The following is a 24,448-nucleotide window of genomic DNA, read 5'->3' as shown; positions in this document are numbered from 1 at the left end:
TCTGTCACTGATGCGGGTCCTGAGATGAGCCCTAGCTCTCACCATAATCATAACCCCAACCTATGCTAAACCTAACCTTACCTTAAACCTATAACTAGCCATACTACAATCCTAGCCATAACCCTTACCCAGGCCCCAATCATTACCCTAACCCTCGTGCTAACTGTAACCATCACATAAACCTAGCCCTAACCCTATCTATTACCATAACCCTAGTATACAAAAAAGCTCTCACCTGACCCAGACACTGGCTCTAACCCTAATCTCAACCCTAAAACAAACTAGAAATGTAGCCCTAATTCTAACCCCAGCCCTAACATTCAACAGAGGGACCAAACGGTTGAATTCCTGAAGATCTGACATGGGTACACTGAGTTATGTGACCTAGAGCAGCTCATGGGATCCTTAGGACTGTGGTGGTGCTGACATCATGGGTGGAGCCCGTGTGGAGGCACCAGAAGGCTCTGGCAAGGCCTTGGCTTCCCTACGCAAGGGTGTGCAAGGCTGAGGGAAGGGGCACGTTGAGGAGAGGAGATGGAAAAGGAAGAGGTCACTCAGATGGGTGGCTCACTTCCCTCAGAGACATGCACTCAATCTCAAGATTCTCGGCCTTTTCAACAGAAGATGGTGGCTCACCCCTTTGATTCCAGCACTCAGGAGGCAGAGGCAGTCGGTTCTCTTGAGTTCAAGGCCAGCCTGGTCTACCGAGTGTGTTCCAGGATAGCCAGGGCCACACCAAGAAACCTCGTTTTGAAAAACAAAAACAAAGATTCTCAGCTTTGAGGAACAGTTCGCCGCTTGGGAGACAGGCAGTGTGACTCTGACTCCCAAAGCCAAAGCTGGAGGCCAGTGAGCTACGCGGCAGTTTCTGATCATGACTCTGTGTCCTTGTGATATGCTGTTTGGGGAGCAATTTATGTAGGGGACTGCTAGGTGCTTACTTAGTTCAAGTGCCAGGCTGGGTATTTGCAATAGGCACAACCACAGGGTGACAGGAAGCCCCGTGTGGCCAGACACATGGGATAGCCTGTCCTGAATTCTCAAGTCCTTTGTCATCATAATAAAAGTGAATTTTGTAGGCCGGGAAGATCTTCACTCTAAGCCAGCACTGAAGGGCTGACCAGGCTGTCACTCCAGTGTTCCTGCGTCTCATGACCTTTGACTTTTCACAAGGCAGAACCGGACGGACCCTCGGCACTGCAACCCCCAATTCCTAGCACATAGAAGTAGCATCCATGGCCCTGGTGGGTTGGTCTGAATCCAGGACAGGCCAGCATGAGATGCAAGTCTCCCGCCTTCTAGGTCTTTCCACTACTTCATCGGATTCCTTAGAAATTAGCAATGGAAAAGCCATCCCACACTTCAGTTCTGGGAGAGTCAGTCTTTCCATTCTGGCTCCTTGAGAACACCTGGGGTGAGGGGGGAAGGAAGCCTGCGGATCTCATGCAATGCAGCAGAGCTTCCTTATGTCACCTGGGCCAATTCACGGGACGCTTTGGGCTGCGGTGATGTGGCTGGGGCGATGTTGACATCATGGGGGGAGCCTGTAGAGGGAGTAGCATGACTTCCCGCCTTGCTGCCGCACAGGAGGGTTGCGTATCCCACTCAGCTGCCCCAGGCGCAGCAGAAGCAAAGCCCTGGAACCTTTCCTACCCAGGAAAGCATGGACACCCAGCTATGCCCACGGCCATCTTCCCTTGTCGGAAGTACTAAGAAACCAGTGTTGCAGCTAGTGGGCTGTGTGTAGCCCTAGGCAAGCTGCCTCACCTGCCTAGCTTCTGTTTGCTTCTCTGTAGACTCAGATAGCAGCACAGGATAGTGAGGAATCAGTAGGCAGCACAAGGTGAGGGTCTGGGATGGCACCGGGCATGCAGTAAGTGCTTAGCAAATGCTTCAGCCATCTGACGCTCACCCAGATGCCAGCCTCCCACTTTCCTTCCTTCTTCCTATTAACTGTGCTTTCTGTCTGGCAGCTGTGCCACTTGCTGGGGGCAGTGTCCAACTGGACAGGTAGGGATTCTAGTACTCGCAATTTAGCAGGAAGCAGCAGGGGCCGGTTCAAACTGTCCAGAGTAACTTGTCAGAAAGAGTGTTCTGTGATGACCCCAGTGGTCTTTATGCTGCCCCCAAAGTGGCCACAATTAGCTCGTATGACTACTGAGCCCCCAAAAAATGGATGAGCAGGGAAATTAATTTCATATCTTATTCCATTTCATTTTTAATTAAAATTAATTTGTGTGTGTGTGTGAGAGAGAGAGAGACAGAGACAGAGACAGAGACAGAGAGACAGAGACAGAAAGAGACAGAGACAGAGACAGAGATTGAGAATGGTACCATAGGCCAGAGTGCACATGTAGAAGTCAGAGACAACTCTCAGGAGTTGACAGAGACAAGGTCTCCTTGACTGTTCTGCTGCTCTGCGACACTCCCAGCCATTGGCTCTTGAGTTTTCGGTTCAGTCTCCGGTCTCTCCCTCCCATCTTACCACAGGAGTGCTGGGATTACAGGCTCATGCCCCGACATCCAGCTTTTGGCCTGGGTTCCAGGGATCAATCTCAGGTTTACGTGACAAGTGCCTTCCTGTCACCCTCATTCCACCTTAAGGTAAATCACCACACTGAAGTCCTCCTGTGTGACTGGCTATGCGACTAGACAGCGTGACACGGAGACAAGACGATTCCTTCACACCAGTGACAGCTTTCTAAATTCACCGGGTCATTTCCTGCCATTTTGCTCTAGGATGGCATATGCCTTAGACCTCTTTCCTTGAAAGCAGAGCTTCAGACAGAGATTGGCCCCTGGGCTTTTGGTCAGGGATGGGATTCCAGAGGAAGCCAACTCAAGGATGCTTTACTACGTCAGGCCCTGAGGCAGGAGAATGACTCTTTTTATTGGTTATTTTTCTCATCTCTCTGATCAAATACTCAGCAAGAAGCAACTTGATAGGTTGGGGAGATGGCTCAGTCAGCCAACCGTCTGCCACACAAGTGTGAAGGCCTGCATTCAAATCCCTAGAGCCTGAGTAAAAAGCTGGGGGCTGGGGTGAATAGATGCTTAGCGGTTAGACGCTCTCCCAGGAGACTCAAGTCTGCCTCCCAACACCTATGTCTGCCCAGCAGCTGCTGTTATTTCCAGCTTCAGGGGGATCTGACAACTTTTTCTGACCTCTGTAGGTGCCCCCCCCCCCACATACATCCACATACAAAACAAATAAACAACAATGGGTGTGGTAGTTCATGCCCATAATCCTAGCCCAGAAGAGACAGGCACAGGAGGATACCAGTGATCTATTATCCAGTTAATTTAGCCCCCCCACACACATGTATACACACACACATACATATACACACACGTATACACACACATGAACACGTGTATACACATGTTGACATCCCTACAGTCCCAGGCTGGCTGAGTCTAAATATTGTGCAGATTCAATCCATTGTGCAGATTCATTCCAGGACAGGATGCCAGAGATGGCCACCACAGGAAGGAACAGTCTAGTGGCACAAGTCCCCAACCAGCCAGTCACTGTGAGACTGGCCCAGAGGCTATAGCCGAGTTAGGATTGAAAAGGGCTAAGTGAAAACTAGCTGTCACCACAGGCCACTTCCTTCATCAATTTCCTCTACTTGTGCCTTTGGGAAGGTATTGTGACACAGAATCACCTTGTAAGTGTTGACCAGCAGCTACGGTTACCATGATGACACCAGAACGGAGGCCGTGATGAACACTCGACACTTCCTTTCCCACACATATTCCAGATGAGCAGCTCAGCTGGTCTGGGGGAGTCACTGTGGGGTCCTGTTCCTTTCTCCCAGGAGGATCCAATCTGATGGCGGGGGCTGCAGGGCCCTGTCCCTTTATCACACAGGGATCATGCCTAGTGACTGGGCTGTGGCGCTCCAGTCCTTTGTCTCAGATTGCATTACTTTTGCTGGCCATGGTCACTGCTGCTGACTGCTCACACCTATCTCCTTTTTTTTTTTTAAAGATTTATTTATTATATATAAGTACACTGCAGCTGTCCTCAGACACACCAGAAGAGGGCAGATCTCATTACAGATGGTTGTGAGCCACCATGTGGTTGCTGGGATTTGAACTCAGGACCTCTGGAAGAGCAGTCAGTGCTCTTAACCGCTGAGCCATCTCTCCAGCCCCACCTATCTCCTTCTTGAAAACACCAAGAGTGTATAGTGTGAGTTCCTGGTTCTGAGAATGACTCTTCTCTGCCCACAAGCCCAGGTCTTCTTGAGGATCAGGATCAGGGCCCTGTGTGTTGACTTGTTTTTCTGCCTAATGTTACACAAGCACGAGGAGGCCAGAATGATCAAGAGACGTAGCGGACTAGACACACCCATCACCTCAGCGTGCGAGCTTTCCTCGTGACACTTAAGGTTATCTAAATCCCAAAAGCTCATCTCTTGTCATTTCTACTGGAATTGAGCACATGAGACACCTCTGCCCAGATGTAGCTAAGGCCTCAGATGAGTGGATGGTTGCATCTACCTCCTGATAGGTGAATCTCCCTGCTGGACTTGAAGAGGTTTGAATGGCCACCACAAGCTCATATGTTTGAATGCCTGATTCTTAGTCAACGGAACTGTTTGGGAAGGATTAGGAGGTGTGGCCTTGTCGGAAGTATGTTCTTGGGGGTGGGTTTTGAAGTTTCAAAAGAATCATGGCATTCCTAGTGTGTTCTCTACCTCCTGCCTGTGGTTTTGAGAAATGAGTTCTCAGATGTTCCTGCATAATTCTAACCCTTTGGAACCGAGGGTGCCTTTAAATGCTGTCTTTTATAAGTTGCCTCGGTCATGGGATTTTTTTTTTTTTTTTTTTGGAGCTGGGGACTGAACCCAGGGCCTTGTGCTTGCTAGGCAAGCGCTCTACCACTGAGCTAAATCCCCAACCCCCGGTCATGGGATTTTATCACTGCCATAGAAAGTTAACCAATACAGTCCCTTCACATGAGGACATCGTTTCTCAGGTCAGGGCTTACTTCCCACCCTTTGGCAGCCATGATATCTGCTGACACTGTCCATTGACATGGGAAGGAATGAGTCAAGGAAGTCTGGACATAATGTAAGTTCCACAGAGGCAGTGCTGCCGTCCATTTTGTTCATGGCCGATCTTCCAGCCTCATAAGATGACCACTAGACTGAGAAGGAAAGTCCTGACACAAAGGATCTACTACTCAATAGTAAAGTGAATTTTAAAGCAATGTGTTTTTTTTTTTTTTAAAAATGATTGGGCCATCACTAGAAAAGGTGGTTCTATAATCAGAACAGAGAACTAAGAAGAGGCAAAGTTGTGACAGAAAACTATAAATATACTAGGAAAATATGTAGGGAATATCTGTAGAAGATTGGGGTGGAGAAATACCTGGCTAAGTAATGAAGTTCATTCTGGATCTATAGAAGAGCTAGCAAGGAAGGTGTGTGTAGGGTCACTTTTCCCTGGGGGTGGGAGGCTGTTTAAGAGTCAGAAAACGATCTCTGGGGGAAAACTATGTGATCAAATATGCAAGGACGCCTCTGCTGGCCAGTTAGACGTTCTCAAAGGACATGGGGGAGTTGATGAGACAAAACTCCAACTTCCAATATAGTTATGATAAAGTCTAATTTCCAAGCATAAAAGTTAAGCTAGGGTAAAGATTGACGTGAAAAACCTCTTCCTGACAAAAGATGGAAATGTAAAAGCCCAGAGGGCAAGGTGTCACAGACTGGAAATAGCCTTGCTGGCTGTTCCACTGAGGGCATTGAGGGACAACTGTCCAGCAGACCCTGCTGAGAATGTTCCAGTTCCATGGGTATGTGGATGACCGACCGAGGCAGCCATCTTGGCTGGAGCAGGGAGTGAGTTTCTTCTATAGAGACAGAACGCTGTTCTGTGGCAGAGACCATCACCCCTGAGAGCAAACCTCTTCCTAGAGGAAAGTAACAGACTCTGCGTGTACATCAGCGTCTCCTATGCAATATCCTTCCCATGCCCCTAGGAACTGGTTCCAGCATCTTCTTGGCTCCCTTATTGATTAATGAATTAAGTCAAACTGTACGTGGATTTATTTTCTCTTTGCGTGAGAATCACGATTTGACCTCTAAGAATCACTCTGTGTCTGTAAGAATTTACATTCACAGTATGTGGTATTGAAGTTGCAAAAAACTGAAAAAGAAAAAACAAGCAAAAAACAACAACAAAATTAATCACTAAACCCCAGCCTCTAAATGAAAGAAATGGCCAGCCCAACGAGGAGAGAAGGTGGAATCAACACTAGGACCATGCAGTCTCAGCAGGTCCCTATTGGCTCAGATTCTGGTCTCTGCTCCCATGGGGCAGGTCAGGGGAAGGATTATGCCCTTCCCCTGACTGGCTCTGTCTTAAGAAGGATCTTCTGCGTTTGGGGACTGGAGGAGGCTGCATGGAATATTGCCAGTGGTCAGGAGAGTGTGATGGTGTTCAGGTCTGGGTGTTAGCATATGGAGCATTGGTGGGAGTGGGGGTGGGGTGAGTGGGTGGGATGGGGAATGGGTGGTGGTGGGAGGAGTGGGTGGGGTGGGTAAAGTAAGGGATGTGTGGGTGGTAGGTGTGGTGGGGGTGGGTGGGATGGGTGGGGTGGGTGTGGTGTGGTGGGGGATGGGTGAGGTGGGGGAATGGGAGTGGTGTAGATGATGAGGAGTTTCTGAAGTGGTGTCCCTGGGTGCTATTTTCTATGCCTTCCTTTATGCCCAGTTTCCAAGTGCCACCAAGTGAGTCAAGTTTCCAGAGATCACCAACTAATCCTTAATCCAGAGTTATCTGTCACTCAGCTCAACTCCGAGAAGCCCTCATGACAGGGAGTGGGACACTAGGGCAGTGTTGCAGGGGGAGTACACTCCAGATGTGTTGCGGCAACCCCAGGATGCTGGGTGGACCTGGGTCAGATGGAGTCAGCTCTTGGTAATTCACAATACCAGGGTTCTGGCAGCTCAGGCCTCCTCTGACTCTCCGAAACCTCTCCCCACATTACAGGAGACTTGGGGCTCCAGCTGTACAGAGCTCAACATCACAATCCTCTCCAAGGTCTGTGTGATCCTTAAAGTCTGGGTTTGAGTAGCTCAGCAAGGACAGAAGCAGAGGCACACAGACAAACGGGAGGCTGGCCTCATCACAGAAAAACGGGAGGCTGGCCTCATCAGGTTGGAGCTCGCTGCTGACCTTTAGTGGAGCCATCACCTGGAGAGCAGCAAGAATCCCAAATGGTCTGAAATGCAGGTTGGGCTGGCCAGTTTAGATGGGTCTTGGACTGTTGGGTGATGGTAGGATGGAGAAGTGGCTAGGTCTGGAGTGGGGCGGGGCACTAGGTGTGGGTCCCTTACTAGAGAGACTTGTGCTGCAGATAGCCTGAGGGAAGGGCAAGGCAGCAGATGCTGGGGAAGGGAGGTGGAGAGAAAAGAATAGATAGGTCCTGAGAACAGGTGGGAACGCGCAGGAGAGGGCGTGGGCTCAGGTGCTAGGAAGCTTGTGGCAATAGCGGGAGAGACGCCACAGAGAAGCCGGCAAGCCACGCAGCGACTTGCCTGAGGCCAAGGGACAGCCCCTAGCCCCCCCATCCCCATGACTCATCTGCGTGACAATCTGATGGGCTGTGGCAGCCGTGGGAAGGCGGCTGGAAGGACACCTGAGTTCCCCACACAAGTTCCAACAGGGCTCGGCGGGCGCAGGGGCTGCTGGTCTCGGCGGGGGCAGCAGCATGCCAGCCTGAGTCAGCCCTCCTGGAGACAGACAGAGTCCGGCAGGGTGCTACCTGCCCTGGTCTGCCCTGGTTCCTTTTGCTGGGACTGCTCTGGAGTGGTTCTTACCACTCACTCTAGGGGGTTCTACTGTCTCCAGAGCTCAAAGGTTTAAACTGGTCCCAGGGCCTCAGAGCGCAGGGTTAATCCCTTGTGGGCAGGTTATGGAAAGGCCTGTGCTGGGCGCCTTCACCACTCCATCTTCACTGTCACCGGCGTCATCTATATGTTCACTCATTCTGTGTCCGCACGCTCATGGAGCACGCTCCTTCCATGAGCACGCGTTTCCTGCAACCCGCCTGCCCTCTGTCCTGGAACAGCGAAGTCAAGGTGACAGACCTAGCGGCCAAAGCCAACAGGGCAGGTGGAGAGGTGAGTCCCAAACTGGGGAAACCCTAGACTGACCTGGATGGTACCCTGGGACAGCTGGGAGGGGCTTTGGGGTGTGCAGGGTTGTGACTGGGCGGAGCCTTGAGCTGGGCGGAGCCTTGAGCTGGGCAGAACCCAGGGCTGACATGGACAGAGGGGGACCCTGAGCAAGGTAAGCAAGAGTCCTAAAATGATTGAAGCCCTGGACTTAACTGCGGCGAACCTAGGGCTAGGCGTGGCCCTGAGATGGGCGGATCCCTTGGGGCATGGAACCTTGGGTTAATCTGGGAGGAGCCTTGAGAGAGCTGGGCAGAATGTGATGAGGCTGTATGGAGGGCTCGTGAGGAGGCCCGGGTGTGAAAGGGGAGCAGAAGGGACATGAGGTCAAAGGCTCATCTGTAATGCAGAGGCTGCAGAGAGGGGCATGAGGATGTGAAAGTGGGAAGCTTCGAGCATGTCAGGGTGTAAGGGACGGAGGTGTGGTCCTTCGCATTCAGGTCTGAGTAAGTGGCGGCATCAGGCAGAGAGAAGAGTTCCAGCAGACGACCATGAGCCAGCCATCCTTCTCTCAGCACACAGTCCCGACTGGACACTGCCGGGTGGGCCTCTGGCTGCAGAAGTCAGCCTAGGCACCAGGCTGTGGCCCCTGCATCAGGCCTTCCCAGTGACTGATGTGACCAGGGCCCACTCTGGCAGACTGAGGACAGCTCTGGGGTCATCATGGAGGGTTCATTCTACAGTGTCCGCCCCAGCACCCTTCCTTCTGTTCCTGTCCCTGGTTCCATCCCAGGCCATTTCTCCACACAGGAGATCATTAAGCACTGGTTTTCTCGGTCACCCTAGGGCTGGGGTTATAAGACCACGCTGCACCAGCTACAGCACCAGCTATCCCGCTGGAAGGTAGTCTAGTCCTTGAATCTTGGAGCCTGTGGAGGTATAGGCTAGGGAGAGAAAGGTCTTCCATGGGGGCCTGTGAGCTCCAAGGGCTGCTGTTTGATGGCTCCTTGCTCTGGTCCCCCCTTCTTAGCTCCTCAAATAAATTCCCCCCTCTTAAAAGGACCCAGTCCAGCTCTTAACCCTCAGTATATCTTCCAGACCTAACTGTCCTCAGTGCCATTCTGCTGCAATGTTCCCTGCTGAGATGAGACCACATAGGGTCAGCCTTTCTATGACCCAGGAAGACCTTGGTTACTCAAACCAGCCTGCTGCAGACCCTTCTTCCCATCTTCCTACAAGCTGGCCCCAAACCACAGGTGCCCACATGTAAGTTGGGCTCTCTCATGAAAGGGGACTCAAGCAGACAGAAGAAAGGGGCTCTAGCCAGGGCAGAACGTCTACCCAAGGGCAGCTGGGAACAGTAGTACAGGATTCTGGGAGTTCTGTCTTGGCTAAGGGTGCTTCCTTCCAGCTCAGGGTCAGGCCTGTTCTCTAGCACTCTAGCTGGTACCTTCCAGCTCAGTTGGCTTGTGGCCAAAGCTGCATCTGTCCCAGTGGCAGGGAAAAGTGCACTTCCCACACTCTCTGAGACGCCCCTGGGGGCGGGGGACTCTTGTGTTGCCGTGAGACTGCTTGCCCAGAGACAGAGACGGACATCCTGCTGTTCTTAGTGCCCTGAAAACCCAGATGAGGGACAGTGACCCCAGAGTGGATATCCAGGGTGCTGCCAGCCCCCGTCTTTCTCCCCTCCTCCAGCCCACAGCCACAGCTTATACCCCAGAGGTTAAGAGACGGGCCATTGCAGGGCGTGGCAGCTCAGCCCCGACTGGCCTAGTCTAAACTGATGTTCCGCCAAGGAGGCCCTTTGGCTGCCGTGAGCACCTAAACAGCCCTGCCTTTGTCCTAGTGGCCACAGGCACTGTTTGCTCAGTGCCCAGCTTGCTTTTCCCAGGCTGAGTTGGGCAGGCAGAGGCCCGGGTGCCATGGAAACAGCGCAGGCCACCTGTCTTGTCCAGCCCCCGCTTTCTGCCCAGTTGCTTTCTCAGTCGCTTCAGACCTCCTGCTGCACTGGCCCTGCCCCAGCTGCCCTCGTCCCACCCCCTCACTAGCTAGGCTGGGTGCAGAGACAGCCAAGGGTTTCAGGGGCCCTGGGGATCGCACAGATCCTGGGATTAGCTCCGGCACCCTCAGCACCCAATCGGTTGACTGCTTGCTGCCTGCAGGGCAACTCAAGAGTCCAGCACAGAAATCCTTTACCTGGGACCTCCGCCCTGAACGGAGGAGGATTTCCTGTACGTAGGAGGAAGGCTGTGGGGTCCCTCAAAGGCTCCACAGCTTCATTAAAACTGCAGCACCAGGGGCTGGAGAGATGGAGCAACAGTCAGGAGCACCCGTCGCTGTTCCAGAGGACCCAGGTTCAATTCCCAGCCCCTATATGCTAGCTCACAAGTGCCTTTGCCTCAGTCCTAAGGGATCTGGTGCCCTCTTCTGGCCACTATGGGCACTGCACATACATGGTGCATGGATATAAATGCAGACAAAAATCAATGAAACAAATAAACAAAAAGCCCATCTGCCCCAGCCTCTGATTTTCTCCTGTTCTTTTGAAATCTCCAATCATTCATTAAGATCAGCCTGAAGTCCCAGGCACAAGACATCTAATTCTTGTCCCCAACAACACTTCCTGACCGCTAGTGTATCCTAGGTTTTTCTCCAATAAGTAAGTAACCCGTGTGATAGACCTGACCTTGGACCTACCTGTGTCCACACACTCCCTCAGTGGGTCTCAGTATAACCAAGACAGGACCAATCTCTTCTAGATTTATTTTCAGGGTGCATGGACATTCTCCAGGTAGGATTTGGGGAAAGATGGCAAGCACAGGAAGTTCTGTGGTTGGGAGAAGTTGGAAGGCAGAATTTCACTCCCCCTGGGGCAATGAGAGAAGCCTGTGCTCATTCTAGGAGAAGTCCCCTGACCCAGGCAGAGGAGGACCCACCCATGTGACCCCAAAAGCACCAGCCTGTCAGTGCCTGTGTTCTCAGATGTCTTTTTCAAGGGATGCTTATTTGCTCCATTCTCCAGATGAGAAATATCAAGGCTCCAAGAGTGTCCCGTAGTATCGTCGTCACTGGGCCAGTGGTTAGGGAACTCTCCTGATCGCCTTTAGCACATCTCCCCACCCCAAGCTGTCCTTAGAGTTCCCTCCCCACCCCTGATCATGTGGCCAATCATGTCATCCGGGTGTGTATCATTAGACAGCAGGGTACAGCTTGGTGTGCCTAATGTATTTTGCAGGCAGGGACGTGGGCTGGAGAGGGTCAGGGCTTGGTGACTCTGCCCTGCATTTTCCCAGCCCCTCTCATGTCATTTTGTTTCAGCTTTTGAAATATCTACTTTGTCTACCTGGAAGCTGCTGGCTTCGGGCACGACTGTCCCTTCTGCCTGCTCAGTCCAAGCCAGCCTTGTCACCTCCCTGCAGCGGTCACTGGACAGGCACTGTCTGCCTTGGCTGGGCTCCTGGGTGGCCAGGAGGCTCTTGGAAAGCCCTCTTCATTCCCACTCATGGAGCTCTGAAGCCCTTTTCCGGAATGGCTTCCCGATGAGGTAATGCTTCTTGCAGACGGGAGGAGGTCCTGGAGAATGGCAGCCAGTGGCCTCCTTGCCTGGGCGACCTGCCCAAGGCACAAAATGAACCCTTTTTGGTGGCTGAAAGGAAGACCAGGCCCTAGACTCCAGACCTTCATTCATCTCCCAGCCTTGAGCTGGGACTATCCCAGGGCTGGGCTGAGCTTGCAGCCTTACAGTTCTCTTCCCTGCCTCTCAGCTGAGGGGAAACTGAGGCCCGAAGGGGTAGGGGGTTGGTTACTCTCAGAGCTCCAGCAGGAATCCACAGTTACTTCTATTTGACACTCTGAGGGACAAAGAAATCCTCCTGGGTCACCCGCTTGGGTCTGAGAGTAGTCTCTAGCTATGCTTCTATGTTGGAGCTGGGTGGATGCTGGCCCAGAGGACAGCTGCTGGGTTATCCACTCTCCGCTCTATAACCTGAGGGAGAGAGAAGCTGGAGAGACAGACACTACGCCAGGAACGTCCTTGTTTCCTCACTCCTACCGTATGCCTGCCAGGCCTCGCACTGGCGATGGGGTCCCTAATACCCACATGGTCCAGAAACACCCACACCTCAGGCTTGGAAAACAATATGAAACTTCTCACTTCCGAAGCTGGTGGCCACAGTGCCCGGAGCCTGGGGCTGGCACCGGAAGACCTTCAGGACTAGATAACAGCTGTCTTTCTCCAGCCCTGCAGGACCCCAGTGCTTGGTGGGATTGAGACGCAGGCTGGAAGATGACTCCATGAAGCAAGCAGGCCTAGCGTCTGCAGGCCCAGCTGGCCCTGTCCCCGATTTGGATTTATTGCGCAATGTTATCCAAGCCCCCCTGTCCTGGCCGGGTCTCAATCTCTCCATCTGCAGACAGGAGGAGGGCAGGAGAGGCCTCAACTGGACTCCAGAGCGCCCCAGGTCTGGCGGCCCAGACCTGCAGCTGTGTGGGCGCAGCCTCTCCGGGCAGGAAGTTAATTTCCGCGTTGGAGGCAATGCCTGAAGTGGGCCCAGTGCTCTGCATGTTCCGATGAGGGCCGGGCTGGTGAAGTCATGTGGGAGGTAGCAGCAGAGGCAGGATCCAAGCCAAGATTTCTCTGCTGGCCTGGAGTGACCTTGTTCAGCCTCCTTTGCTCTCTAGCCCCCACCTCTCTGGTCTACACAAAGCTCTGGCTCTACAAGGGAAGACAGGTCCTCTTGGAAGGTGGGCCTGCACCCTCTTCTGCCCCCTGGTGGCTGTGAGGACATACGGCAGTTCAGTCAGGGTTTTGGACGCTACAGGGCTATCATCCACCCAGAACCAGACACTCACAGACAGATACCCACAGGGTCGCTGGAATACACGGGGATACAGACACCCACAGAGCCACAGACACCCACAGTACCACAAGAACTCACAGAACTGGGAACCTACAGGGTCACTGACCATCAGAGTCACAATGACCCACAGGACCTTGGGCACCTACATGATGGGCACTATAGGGTTGGGGTACCAATGCTGGGAGCTCTGGTTTTAACACCCCCCCACAGGAGGATGTCCCTGCCACCTATGTCTGAGGAGTGTGCAGTACAGGTCAGGAGTGGTTAGGGCCTGCAGGAAATGACTCAAAGATGGGAACAATGTTGAGAGAGATAAGTGTTCACCCACCTGTCAGCACCCTCTGGCGCTTCAGGCTGTAGTGGTGGGAGGTGGACAGGATGCTGAAGTGCATGTCTTTTAACTCCCAGCAGTGGCAGTGAAGAGAAGGGCTCAGTTTGCTGGTTCTTCCCACTGTCTCCCGAGCCAGAAGCGGCATCATGGGACAAGACGGGTCCACTAGCCTTGGCCTGATCTCACAGCAGCAGGCTTTCAGAATCAAGGACAATTTCTCTGAAGTCCGCAAGTGCTGAAGACTGTAGGGTTATATCAGCCAGGTTGGCCAGCCCAGTCTGGCTCCTAGGGACCTAGCACCTTCAATGTCATCATCAGAGACGGGACAGACTGGTCAGTCTTTAGAATGTGCCAGAAGGCTGGGGAGATGGCTCAGCCAGTAAGAGCTACTCTTCCAGAGGACCCAGGTTTAATTCCCAGCACATTCGTGGCCTCTTACTACTACCTGTAATCGCAGTCCCAGGAGATCTGACGCCCTCTTCTGGTCTCTTCAGGTACTGAACACACAGAGTGCAAATAAAACACCCATATACATAAAAAAATGAAATATTTTAAAAAGATAATTTCCAAGCATCGCTCAAATGCTTTTCCAGAATGTTCACCCCTCCAGCCCCCCTTTTCCTTCTCCCACCCCCCAAATCCTGTCGGGGTCCTATGGCCAAACCTCTTCCCCCCCCCCGACCCTCACCAGGATACCTGGCTCATGGAATGACAGGGCCCCAGAGTGCCATCATGTTAGAACTTGAATGGTCAATGCCGATAGGGGCCAAGTATCCATTGCACTGGTAGATAAACTGAGGCTGCAGCAGAGGACCTGGTAAGGCCCAGAACTAGCCAGACACAGACCTGGAACTGGGATGGACACAGAATCCAGGGGTAGTCACCAGTCCAGAGGGATACTGGCACTGTGTTACTGGATCTCCAGAGGAAGGTTTGAGGACTGAGCTAGTCTGGAACATACTCCATACCTCTCACCCTGCTACCCTGACTGATGAGACAGGGCTGATAGAAAGAGAGGACCAGGGTGAAGAGTCAGAACTTTCCATGTTCAAGTCCAGAGGACTGGGAGTCTGATACTGGTGTCTGAGGGTCCAGCAGGAGTAAAGCTCTATGTCACACACCCCCTTGTCTGACGTCCCCCTTTCTAACCTTCTAAAGAAGAGATACTTGGGGATTGAGAATGTCATTATTTGGGTCTATAGAGGAAGCCATGCCCTCAGCAGATGCTCTGGTGTAGAAAGACAGCATGGTATGACCAGCAGAAGGAATCAGCCTGGTAGGCTGTGTACCAGAGCAGGGTACACAGGGATGGGGGCAATCGCCCAATTCCTTTCCAGGCCTCTCCCCACCTCAGCTGTGCGTCACAGTAATGAACAGTAATCCCAACCTCTCTGTACTTCATCACCACAGTCTTTCCTTCCCAGAAGACAACGGATTAACACACACAGAGAAGGGACAGGAGATAGTCTAGCAATCATAGAAGATATTGTCGTTGCTGCTGACATTATTACATTGGTGCTGAGGAGAGGGATTCAAGGTGAACAAGATACGACCTAAGCTCTTAGGAGTTGACTGGGCTGAGGGGTGGACATGTCAGCCCTCCTGGGAAGCCTGGTATAGGAAGTGACTCACACCAGGGGCGTTGGGGACAAGCTTCCTAGACCAGCATTGTGTAACCAATAAGGATAGGAGACAAATGGAAAACTCTATCCATTGGAGCACACCAGGGCCTACACCAGGGCCTTCGCCAGGGCTGGATCAGGCAGATGCAGTCTGAGGGCTGGTGGCTGACGGGAACCATCTCTTTGTGAGCTTTGGCCCATGGACCCGGTATAGACAAGTGTCAGGGCCCCAGACAGCCTGTGGAGTATACGTTACCATGCCCTGGCCTGCATCCTCTACTCCAGTCCAGGGCACCCAACAGAATCAGAGCTGCACAGGTGTCAGAGGACCTAAGATGCTGCACGCAAGTCTGAAAGCCCAGAAGTTCTTGTCTGGGGTTCAACCAAGTCTTATAATTCAGCAGGGTGGTGGGGGCATACACGTTTAATCCCAGCACTTGGGAGGCAGAGGCAGGTGGCGCTCATTCTGGTCTACAGAGTGAGTTCAGGGAGAGTCAGGGTTGCACAGAGAAACTCTGTCTTGAAAAACAAAGAAACACAAAAAAGAAAAACAACAACAAAAACCTCAGAATTCTGGGACCGGCTATTCTTCTAGAAGACCTGGGTTTAATTCCCAGCACCCACAGGTAACTCAGGCCTGTCTGTTACTCCAGTTCCAAGGCTTCTGACACCCTCACACAGACATAGATGCAGGCAAAACACCAGGAAGCATAAAAATGAAAAGATCTCATAATTCTAAGATGATGACCAGGACCCCTTAAAGGTGGGCTTTGTGGTACTGCTTACTGGCTTGCTCCCACACCTGGTACCCAGGGAGGCCAGAAGGTGGTGTGATCCTTCTGGAACTGGGGTTGCAGGCAGTTGTGAGCCACCCTTTGGGTGTGGGGAGCTGACCCTGGCTCCTCTGGAAGAGTAGGAAATACTCTTAACTGCTGAGCCATCTGTCTAGCCCGAGTGTTCCTGATTATAAATGGTCTGTTGTTGGCCATGGGAGTAGTCAGGTTTTCATGTAACCTCTGGGGCTCCATCAGCCAGGTCCCTCACTGATGGCAACTGCCCTGTTTGTTCTTAGGACAGGAATGGATGTCATCAGTTCATTCTACAATTGGAAATACTGAGAGACAGGGAGGTCATCATGGGCAAGCCAGCATGTGGCTGTAGGTGAGGCAGCAGCGGGACCTGGGGCAGGATGTGTGGGGGACACCAGGAGGCTGGGTGCTAACTGAGGGAGAAGGTCTTGAGACAACAATGTTGGAACTGGATCTGACAGGGCCAGGAGAACAACTGGCCCTCAGCTGTGTGCCCGGTAGAGATTCTGGTTGTGGGATCTAGGAGCAGAACTGGGAAGTTGAGGGGGAGGGGACTGTCATCTTCACAGAGGGTCATGGCCCACAATGGCCTTGAGTGGCCTCCAGTCTGATGGGGTAGCCAGACTGCGGGGTGCCAGGAAACAAGGCCGGCCCTGTTTGTTCAGCTGTTGGGCCAGCGCTGAAGTCCTAACCTGGACCTGGTCTCTCTGGAGTTAACACATGCACTCCTGTCCTCCTCACAGAGCATGCTCAGTCAGTGACTACTCCTGGGCAGATAGAGCTCTCTGCAGAAGTCATCACGGGCAGCCAGTGCGCGGCTGTAAGTGAGACTGTACCGGGGACCTATGGCAGAGGGACTGGGAAACTGAGGTGCTGCTGACTGAGAGGGACAGGCATTGGCCAAGCACAGAGGCCTCTAATGGAGGAACCTTAAGCTGTCACCCCCACCCCACTGGCTAGGACCAAGCAAAAGTCTGCGTGCAGAGGCCTGGGGACTGCCGAGGTCAGTCTTGGAGCCGCCTGGGTGGATGAAAAGGAATCTGAAAATCTAGGAAAGGCAGTTGCCAGGTTCCTGAAGAAGCCAGCCGTGCCGCTAGAATGGCCCTCCTCAGGAAGAACATCAGGATTATTCTTCAAGGAGGTCATAGGAAACCACACCACTGAAGCCACACCAGGGGGCTCCACACTCCCCCACCCCATTCACTCTTTATCCTCTGACTCTTGTGACACGGGCCATATACCATCCAGGGTGGTGTCTAAGCCCTTGGCCCTAGGTAGGGGTTATGGCAGCCCCATGGTGCCACAGAGGTGTCACCTGGGCACAGGACTGGATTGTGGGATCTTTTGGCTGTGGGAACCCAGCTCAGGCACAGTTGCCCATTACTTGCCAATCCTGAGGAAGAACACCCCCAGACTCCAACCTTACCTACCAGGCCAATTACAGCTGAGGTTCCCAGCAAGTTTGACCAGAGGCTGAGTATTTCCTCTGCAACCCACAGGGGTCATAAGCATTGAAAGTGTGGCTGTTGGGGTCCATACTAGAACCTATGTAAAAAGCCGGGCAGAGTGACCTGAGACTGTGATCCCAATGATGGAGAGGTGAAGACAGAAGGATCCTTGGAGCGGGTCAGCCAAACTTGCTTGTGGGCCAGCCAACCTTGCTGACTTGAAGAGCTCCAGGCTAATGAGAACCCTTGCTCAAAAAAAAAAAAAAATGAGGTGGATGGCTCCTGAGGAAGGACACCTAAAATTGACTGCTGGCCTCTCCATTCACACACAGACATATGCACCCGGACCTGGTATAAATGACCTTGCCTGTATTCCTTCCCATGTGCACATAACCACTGGCTGTTGTCAGGGTCTGTGTAGGGGTTCCCTCTTACACAGCAGGCACAGTACCTAGAGAAGTACCCCCAGCCCCACAGTACAGATGAGTGCCAGGCATTTTGGCTGAGAAAGATGTGGTTGCTGTGAATCCGAGCTTAGTGAGTACGGAGAAGACTGGAAGCCTAGCTCGTGTGCCTTGCTCCAGGCAGAGGCCAGTGCTCTTGGCTTTAATGTTGCCAGAGTCCTGGTTGCTGACCTGCAGGGGAGCTATCTCTTGATAAGGGTGAAAGGAACAAGAGCATCGGGGGAAGGGTGGGAGCAGAGAGGGATCATTTATCATCAGTGGGAGAGGTCTGATCCTTTGACTCTGCCAGCAACATTCGGGACACTGTATGGGCAGGGACAGCCACACTGAATGAGGCTTTCATAGCCACGTGTGGCAGCCGGGAGTTGGGCTGCCTGTGGCAGGGGCTGGGGGAGACAAAAGTGCGGTACCCGGACAGAGGGCTAAGGAGACTTCTGGATGAGGTTGTAAAGGGGACAGAGATGTGTTCCAGGGACCCCAATGCCTGCTGCAGGCTCAGAAGAAGCACGGCCATTCCCTTCCAGCATTTGCTGCAACTCCAGCACTTCTGGAAGAGCAGCAGCGAAAGCCTTGGCCCTCAAGTAGGTGCCCAGGCAGTTGTGGGATAGAGGGAGGCTCTGTGACAGGCATGGGCTGAGGGCCTGGCAAGTCTAATTTGGGGTTGGACCAGGCTACCCTTATCAGCCCAAGCTGTAGTTCAGTATGAAAAGAGTCTGTAGAGCAGTGGTCTTCAACCTTCCTAATGCTGTGACCTTTTAATACAGTTCTTCATGTTGTAGTAACCCCCAACCATAAAATTACTTTTGTTGGCTACTTCATAACTGTAATCTCACTACTGTTATGAATCATAATGTAAATGTCTGATATGCAAACCCAGGGGGCCGTGACCCATAGGTGAGAACCAATGGTCTGGAGGAACAGAAAGCATAGATGGATGGATGGATGGATGGATGGATGGATGGATGAATGGACAGACAGATAGATAGACAGAGACAGACAGATAAAATAGGTGGGTAGGTAGATGAGTAGATAGATGGATAGATGGATGGATAGATAGGTAGATAGATAGATAGATAATAGATGGATGGATGGATGGATAGACAGATAGACAGAGACAGACAGATAGATAAAGATATGTGGGTGGGTGGATGATTAGATGGATAGATAGATAGATAGATAGATAGATAGATAGATAGATAGATGATGGATGGATAGATAGATAGATAGGCAGACAGATAGACGGATACAGACAGATAAAGATAGGTGGGTGAATGAGTAGATGGGTGGATGGTTGGATGGATAGATAGATAGATAGATAGATAGATAGATAGATAGATAGACAGACAGACAGAGACAGACAGATAAAGATAAGTGGGTGAGTGGATGATTAGATGGATGATAGATAGGTAGATAGATAGATAGATAGATAGATAGATAGATAGATAGATGGTAGATAGAGACAGAGACAAATAAGATAGGTGTGTGGGTGGGTGAATGAATAGATGGATGGATAGATGGATAGATAGATACATAGGTAATAGAACTATAGATAGTATTGAAAGGGTCTCTAGGGATCTACATGCAATCAATGGTTGCTAAGCAAGGGAGAAATTTTCTTCAGTGACGTCTTAGCTAAAGTTTCTACTACTTCAGCCAAACCCCATAACCAAAAATCAAGTTGGGTAGAAAAGCATTTGTTTACTGGGTTAAAAAATCCACATAGTAGTCCGTAACTGAAGGAAGTCAGGACAGGAACTCACACAGGGCAGGAACCTGGAGGCAGGAGCTGATACAGACGCCATGATAGATGCTGCTTACTGGCTTGCTCCCCATGGCTTGCTCAGCCTGCTTTCCTATACAACCCAGGACCACCAGCCCAGGGATGACCCTGCCTACAATGGGCTGGGTCCTCCTCCATCAAGCAATAATTATGAAAGTGCCCTAAAGGCTTGCTCACAGCCCAGGCATATGGAAGCATTTTCTCAGACAAGGTTTCCTCCTCTTGGATGACTATAGCTTGTGTCAAGTTCGACATAAATGTAGTCAGCACAAGCAGCATAGCCGTTGGTGAGCCGTTTATGCTCCTGCAAACAACTCCAATAAAACTCAGTGGTTTTGATTAAAGAAAAAGAAATAAAGAAAGAAAGAGAGACAAAGAGTCAGAGAGAGAGAGAGAGAGAGAGAGAGAGAGAGAGAGAGAGCACTAGGTGAGAAGAGGAAGAGACCCAGTCAGTGGACATGGGAGCAGAGAGGACATCAGGAGGTGAAAGTCATCAACAGACAGTATATACATGTATGAGATATCAAAACGAAACTCATTATTATAATTAACATATGCTAGTAAAACTTTTCTTTAGTAAGAGATGCACTGGATTAACTTACACCAGAGGGGCTGGGTAATTCGATAGTGACTACCTGGATTCTGGAGAGGCAGAGAACTCAGTCCTGGCAACAGAACCAGGAGACAGCCTGAGCAGATCCGACCTGGGCACTCCCTAGAGAATGCTGGTGTGAGGGACTGAGGAGGCTGGAGTCTAAGAGCGGCAGGTGGTGGCTATGGATCCATGACCTCCTCAGCCTCGTCAGCTCACACTAACTTCCTCACCTAAACACTTTCTTAGCTGTTTGAGGCAGGCCACGTCCCATCCCTAGCCACAGTCCTGAAGTGGCTGACCACTAGTGTCCACTTGCTACACAGTTGGGGATGACCTTGAACTCAAGGTCACTAGCCTCCATCTCCTCAGTGTGGAGATGACAGAGGCACACCAGTGCTGGGCTTAGCCTGTTCGTTGATGGTCTCATCTTTTCTAGCAGCCTGGACCCCTCGGATTCAGTGATGCCCCTCTCACGGGGCAATGGCCAACTGTTCTGGGGGCAGGTGAAGACTTTCAGGAGAGGAGAGGCCTTCAAGGTTAGATCCAGAGGAAGGCATTAGAGTTCAACTGGTGGGTAGATCAAATAGCCTTCTCGATTTCTGAAGGCCTGGAGTTGGGAAGATGCCTGGCACCTGGGTCTGTGAAACAGTTGATGGAGTAGGGGGCCAGAGGGCAGGGGGAAGGTTTTCTTGTCCCGGAAAGGCTATCGGAACAAAGCTGCAGTACTCAGTGCAGGCTTGGGGTGGGGCTGGGGTGGGACCCCCCGGGGGTGGAGCTAGGCCTTCAGGGGGTGGAGCTAGGCCTTCAGGGGGTGGAGCTAGGCCTTCAGGGAGTGGAGCTAGGCCTTCAGGGGTGGGTCTTCAGAGTGTGGAGCTAGGCCTTCAGGGGGTGGAGCTAGGTCTTCAGGGGGTGGAGCTAGGTCTTCAGAGGGTGGAGCTAGGCCTTCAGGGTGTGGAGCTAGGCCTTCAGGGAGTGGAGCTAGGCCTTCAGGGGGTGGGTCTTCAGAGTGTGGAGCTAGGCCTTCAGGGGGTGGAGCTAGGCCTTCAGGGGTGGGTCTTCAGAGGGTGGAGCTAGGCCTTCAGGGAGTGGAGCTAGGCCTTCAGGGTGTGGAGCTAGGCCTTCAGGGAGTGGAGCTAGGCCTTCAGGGGGTGGAGCTAGGCCTTCAGGGTGTGGAGCTAGGCCTTCAGGGAGTGGAGCTAGGCCTTCAGGGGGTGGAGCTAGGCCTTCAGGGGGTGGAGCTAGGCCTTCAGGGGGTGGGTCTTCAGAGGGTGGAGCTAGGCCTTCAGGGGATGATGAAGGGCATGAAGGGTTATAAGGGAGGGCCTGCCAGACTCATTGGTACAATGCTACACAGGGGAACCATTCAGAGAGCCAATGACCTCTTTGTCAGGTGGGCGGGCCAACCGGGAGTGGGGGATGGGCCTCCAAATCCAGGACTGGTACCCTACACATCCTTGCTGCAGAGTCTCAGATGTTTGGGGAGACAAAGCAGAGAATCTGGTTGATTCCCCCCACCTCGCCAAAGAACCCAGGGTCTTGTACACTGCAGGCCTGTACCCTGCCACGGAGGCACACCCCCAGGTCTTTTAAGACTTTACTCTAAGGTAGTACCTGACTGCGTAGCTCAGGCTGGAACCTCCTGCTTTGAGATACCGAGTGTCAGGATTTTCGGCACGCGCTGCCACAGCCAACTCGGGTCAGCTTTTAATCCTAAACGATACTTTGAAAAGTGAAGACAGACTACATTCGAAGGGGAATTAACAGAAGATTCTGGAAGCAAGGTCCCTAGCCAGAGTGAGTTCAGACCCCAGATGATGGCTCTCTGTGGAGGTAAGGAGTCAGGGCCTTGACTGGTACTGCTGAGATACGGCCCCAACCCTCAGGCAAGAGCAGCAGCAGTCAGGGTCAGGCAGGGCTGGCCAGGACTTCATTCCTGAAGTATCTGGGTGCTCTGTGGGATCCAACAAGGGGCAGGGGTGAACAACAGCCGTGAACCACACAGAAGCTGTGACCACGTGGGTCACCTAGAGCATCCTGGCCCCTTAACAGGTATGGTAGCCAGATTGGGGCAGAGCATACCTGTCAGAACAGGTGGATGCCAGGCCAAACACACATGCAGGCGCTGAGGACGGTGCTTTGCCTCATGAGCAAGGTCATGGAGTCAGCCGTGGACAGACGAAAGTAGCCGGTTTCTTCCAGCCGAGACACGCCATTTTTCTTCATAGTTGTCCACACAGGAAGTGTTCTTTGAGGCTTTGGAGGGAGGGGAGGATGAGAGGAGAGAGGCAGAAAGAACCTGGCTCAGGACAGGAGTCATGGGATAAGGAGACTTGTGAGCTCCCAGACTGGACATCAGCACCCACCATCCTCACCCAAGGGCATGTTCTTCTCAGATGAGGACCTGGCCAGGACTGGGGTCATTTCTCCTTGGATTAGGGTTTAGCTGCTCCCTCTGTCTCCTCTCCTGTGTCCAGGCTGAGAAGAGGGCAAAATCCTCTGATTGGTTACTGTCAGGCTGGGTGGGGATGGTGCCTGGGAGACAGGGGAAATGTGTAGACAGAAGGATGGACTGGACAGCAACCAGCCCCTCTCTCCCCATACCCAGCTTCCACATCCCAGTCTCCCTCCATCACACCCCCACCCCCAGCCCCGTGCATGGTTGACTGGCTAGGCAGCTCTCAGGGCTCAGACTGCCTCTGCAGCCCTGCAGCCTCCCAGCCCATGGCCCCCGCAGTCCCCACCCGCCCTGTGTAGCAGCTGCTTCCGGCCAGACTAGCAGACAATGTGCTGGCGGGTGGCCCTAGGCCAGGACCATCCATCCCCCCAGCCTCACAGGAAGACAGAGCACAGAAGAGGAGCCACTGTGTCCCCGAGTGAACCCACTGCCCAGGCCCTGTGATTTAGAATGTCAGATTCCAGGAGGAGGAGGAGCCTCTCGGGTAACTCAAACTGACTCCTCCAGCCTTGAACCCATCGGGACCCTGGAACACTGCCCGGGGTGGGAGGGAATGAAAGAGAGTGGGGGGGGGGGTCAGAGAATCTTGGCTTGGCCTTTCTTTTCTTTTGGTAGCCTTGACCTCAGACTGTGCAAGCCATCCTTACCTTGGTGGCCATGTCCTCTGTACTGTAGATCTGTTGAGATTGCTCCATCCAGGTCTACTCCAGTGGTCTGCACTCTTCTCCATGGCCCCTCCTGTCCTCCCTGACAGAGTCCCTTCTGGTCAGGCATTCCTGTTCAAATGCTGTCTGTCCCTTCTCCTGGCCCCTTCCCTCTCTTGCCCCTGCCCACCTGCCTGACACAGGCAGATCCTGAGCCCACGTACCACATCCCTCAGCGCTTGCCTCTTTGTTTCCTCATCCTTCAGAAATAACAAGAAGGACAGAATCTGCCCGCCTAGGTCTTAGCATAAAACCTGAACACTTAGCAGGTCCTCACAGAGGGCTGACAGATGACTGAACAAGTTGGTTCCTAAGTATGCTGCCTCCTCCCTGCCAGGCTGCCCTGCCCAGTGGGGCCCATCTCTGCCCTTATTTTGCCCTGGCTGAGGCTGGCAGCAGGGTCTTGCCTCGAACCCTGACTATGAATTCTCAAGGAAAGAATGCAGCCCACTCCTTCAGTTGTGACTGGCAGACCGCCTCTCGTGCACATGGATGTTACAATAGCAACAGCGATGGCCCAACAGTAATACAATGCCCTAGAAAGAAAAGGAGCTAGCAGGGAAGAGAATGGAGGGTGACCCTCACAAGAGGCTGAAAGGCTGTGAAACGGCCCCACAGGTAAAGCCCCTCAGAAAGGTCAACACAGAGCACGACGACGCCACCAGCAAACCCACTTCCAAACCTGAATCCTGGAGGACTGACAGTAGGGCCTGAATCAGACTCCTGAGTAACCAGGCTTAGAGCAGCCAAAGGGGCCTGGGTGAGCCAAGTATCCAGAGACAAGTGCATGGATGGTCATTCTACACAGTCCCTTGGTGGCCATCCAGGAGCTGGGTTGGCCAGTGATGTTCCCATTCCAGCACCCTGAACATCAGGGTGATGTCATAGCGTGTAGACCCCTCAGTCCTCAGAGCTGTAGCTTCAAATAGGCACCTACCGTTATTCACAGTGATCCAGCCCTGTCTCCGATATCACATCCCCGCTTGGGTCTTTCCAGGCCAGCACCAATCTGGTTCCCATGAGTCATCCCTAGAGCCTTCAGGTAAGCGAAGACCTGCATGGCCACACAGCCTTTGACGTGGCAGACGGCCCCTGAGAGTCCAGAATCTGCCCCTCTCCCTCCATATCAGGACCGTGGTCCAGCTCCGTGGCTAAGACCCAGTGTGCCCATTCCCTGCCGCAGAGCGCCCTCTGGTGGCGCCATTGGGAGTTGTCAGGCTGTAGAGAAGGAATCCAGAACTGGGCA

The 24,448-nt window shown here is 52.6% G+C and overlaps 3 long non-coding RNA genes across 5 annotated transcripts; 1 reads left to right on the top strand and 2 right to left on the bottom strand.

Annotated features, from left to right (window-relative positions):
- Positions 1-7,008: 7,008 nt before the first annotated feature.
- On the top strand, positions 7,009-14,445 carry LOC134479761 (uncharacterized). Its single transcript, XR_015624913.1, has 4 exons — positions 7,009-8,141; positions 9,234-9,401; positions 11,454-11,679; positions 12,374-14,445. It is a non-coding gene; the product is annotated as an uncharacterized LOC134479761 (long non-coding RNA).
- Positions 10,867-16,982, bottom strand: LOC148004911 (uncharacterized). The gene is made up of 2 exons (XR_015624914.1): positions 13,323-16,982; positions 10,867-12,910 (listed from the first exon to the last, which is right to left on the bottom strand). It is a non-coding gene; the product is annotated as an uncharacterized LOC148004911 (long non-coding RNA).
- A 2,982-nt stretch (positions 16,983-19,964) lies between these two features.
- Positions 19,965-24,362, bottom strand: LOC102554082 (uncharacterized). 3 transcript variants are annotated; one of them, XR_015624910.1, is made up of 4 exons: positions 24,140-24,362; positions 22,416-22,575; positions 22,123-22,296; positions 19,965-21,994 (listed from the first exon to the last, which is right to left on the bottom strand). It is a non-coding gene; the product is annotated as an uncharacterized LOC102554082 (long non-coding RNA). The 3 variants fall into 3 exon arrangements; XR_015624912.1 differs by having other exon boundaries at positions 22,416-22,518; XR_015624911.1 differs by lacking the exon at positions 24,140-24,362 and adding an exon at positions 23,146-23,274.
- Positions 24,363-24,448: the final 86 nt, after the last annotated feature.

This window comes from Rattus norvegicus, chromosome 7 (genome assembly GCF_021556685.1).
Source record: "Rattus norvegicus strain SHRSP/BbbUtx chromosome 7, alternate assembly SHRSP_T2T, whole genome shotgun sequence".
NCBI lineage: Eukaryota > Metazoa > Chordata > Mammalia > Rodentia > Muridae > Rattus > Rattus norvegicus.
The sequence above is the reverse complement of the archived record's forward strand: the minus strand, read 5'-3'. Positions and strand labels throughout refer to the sequence as shown.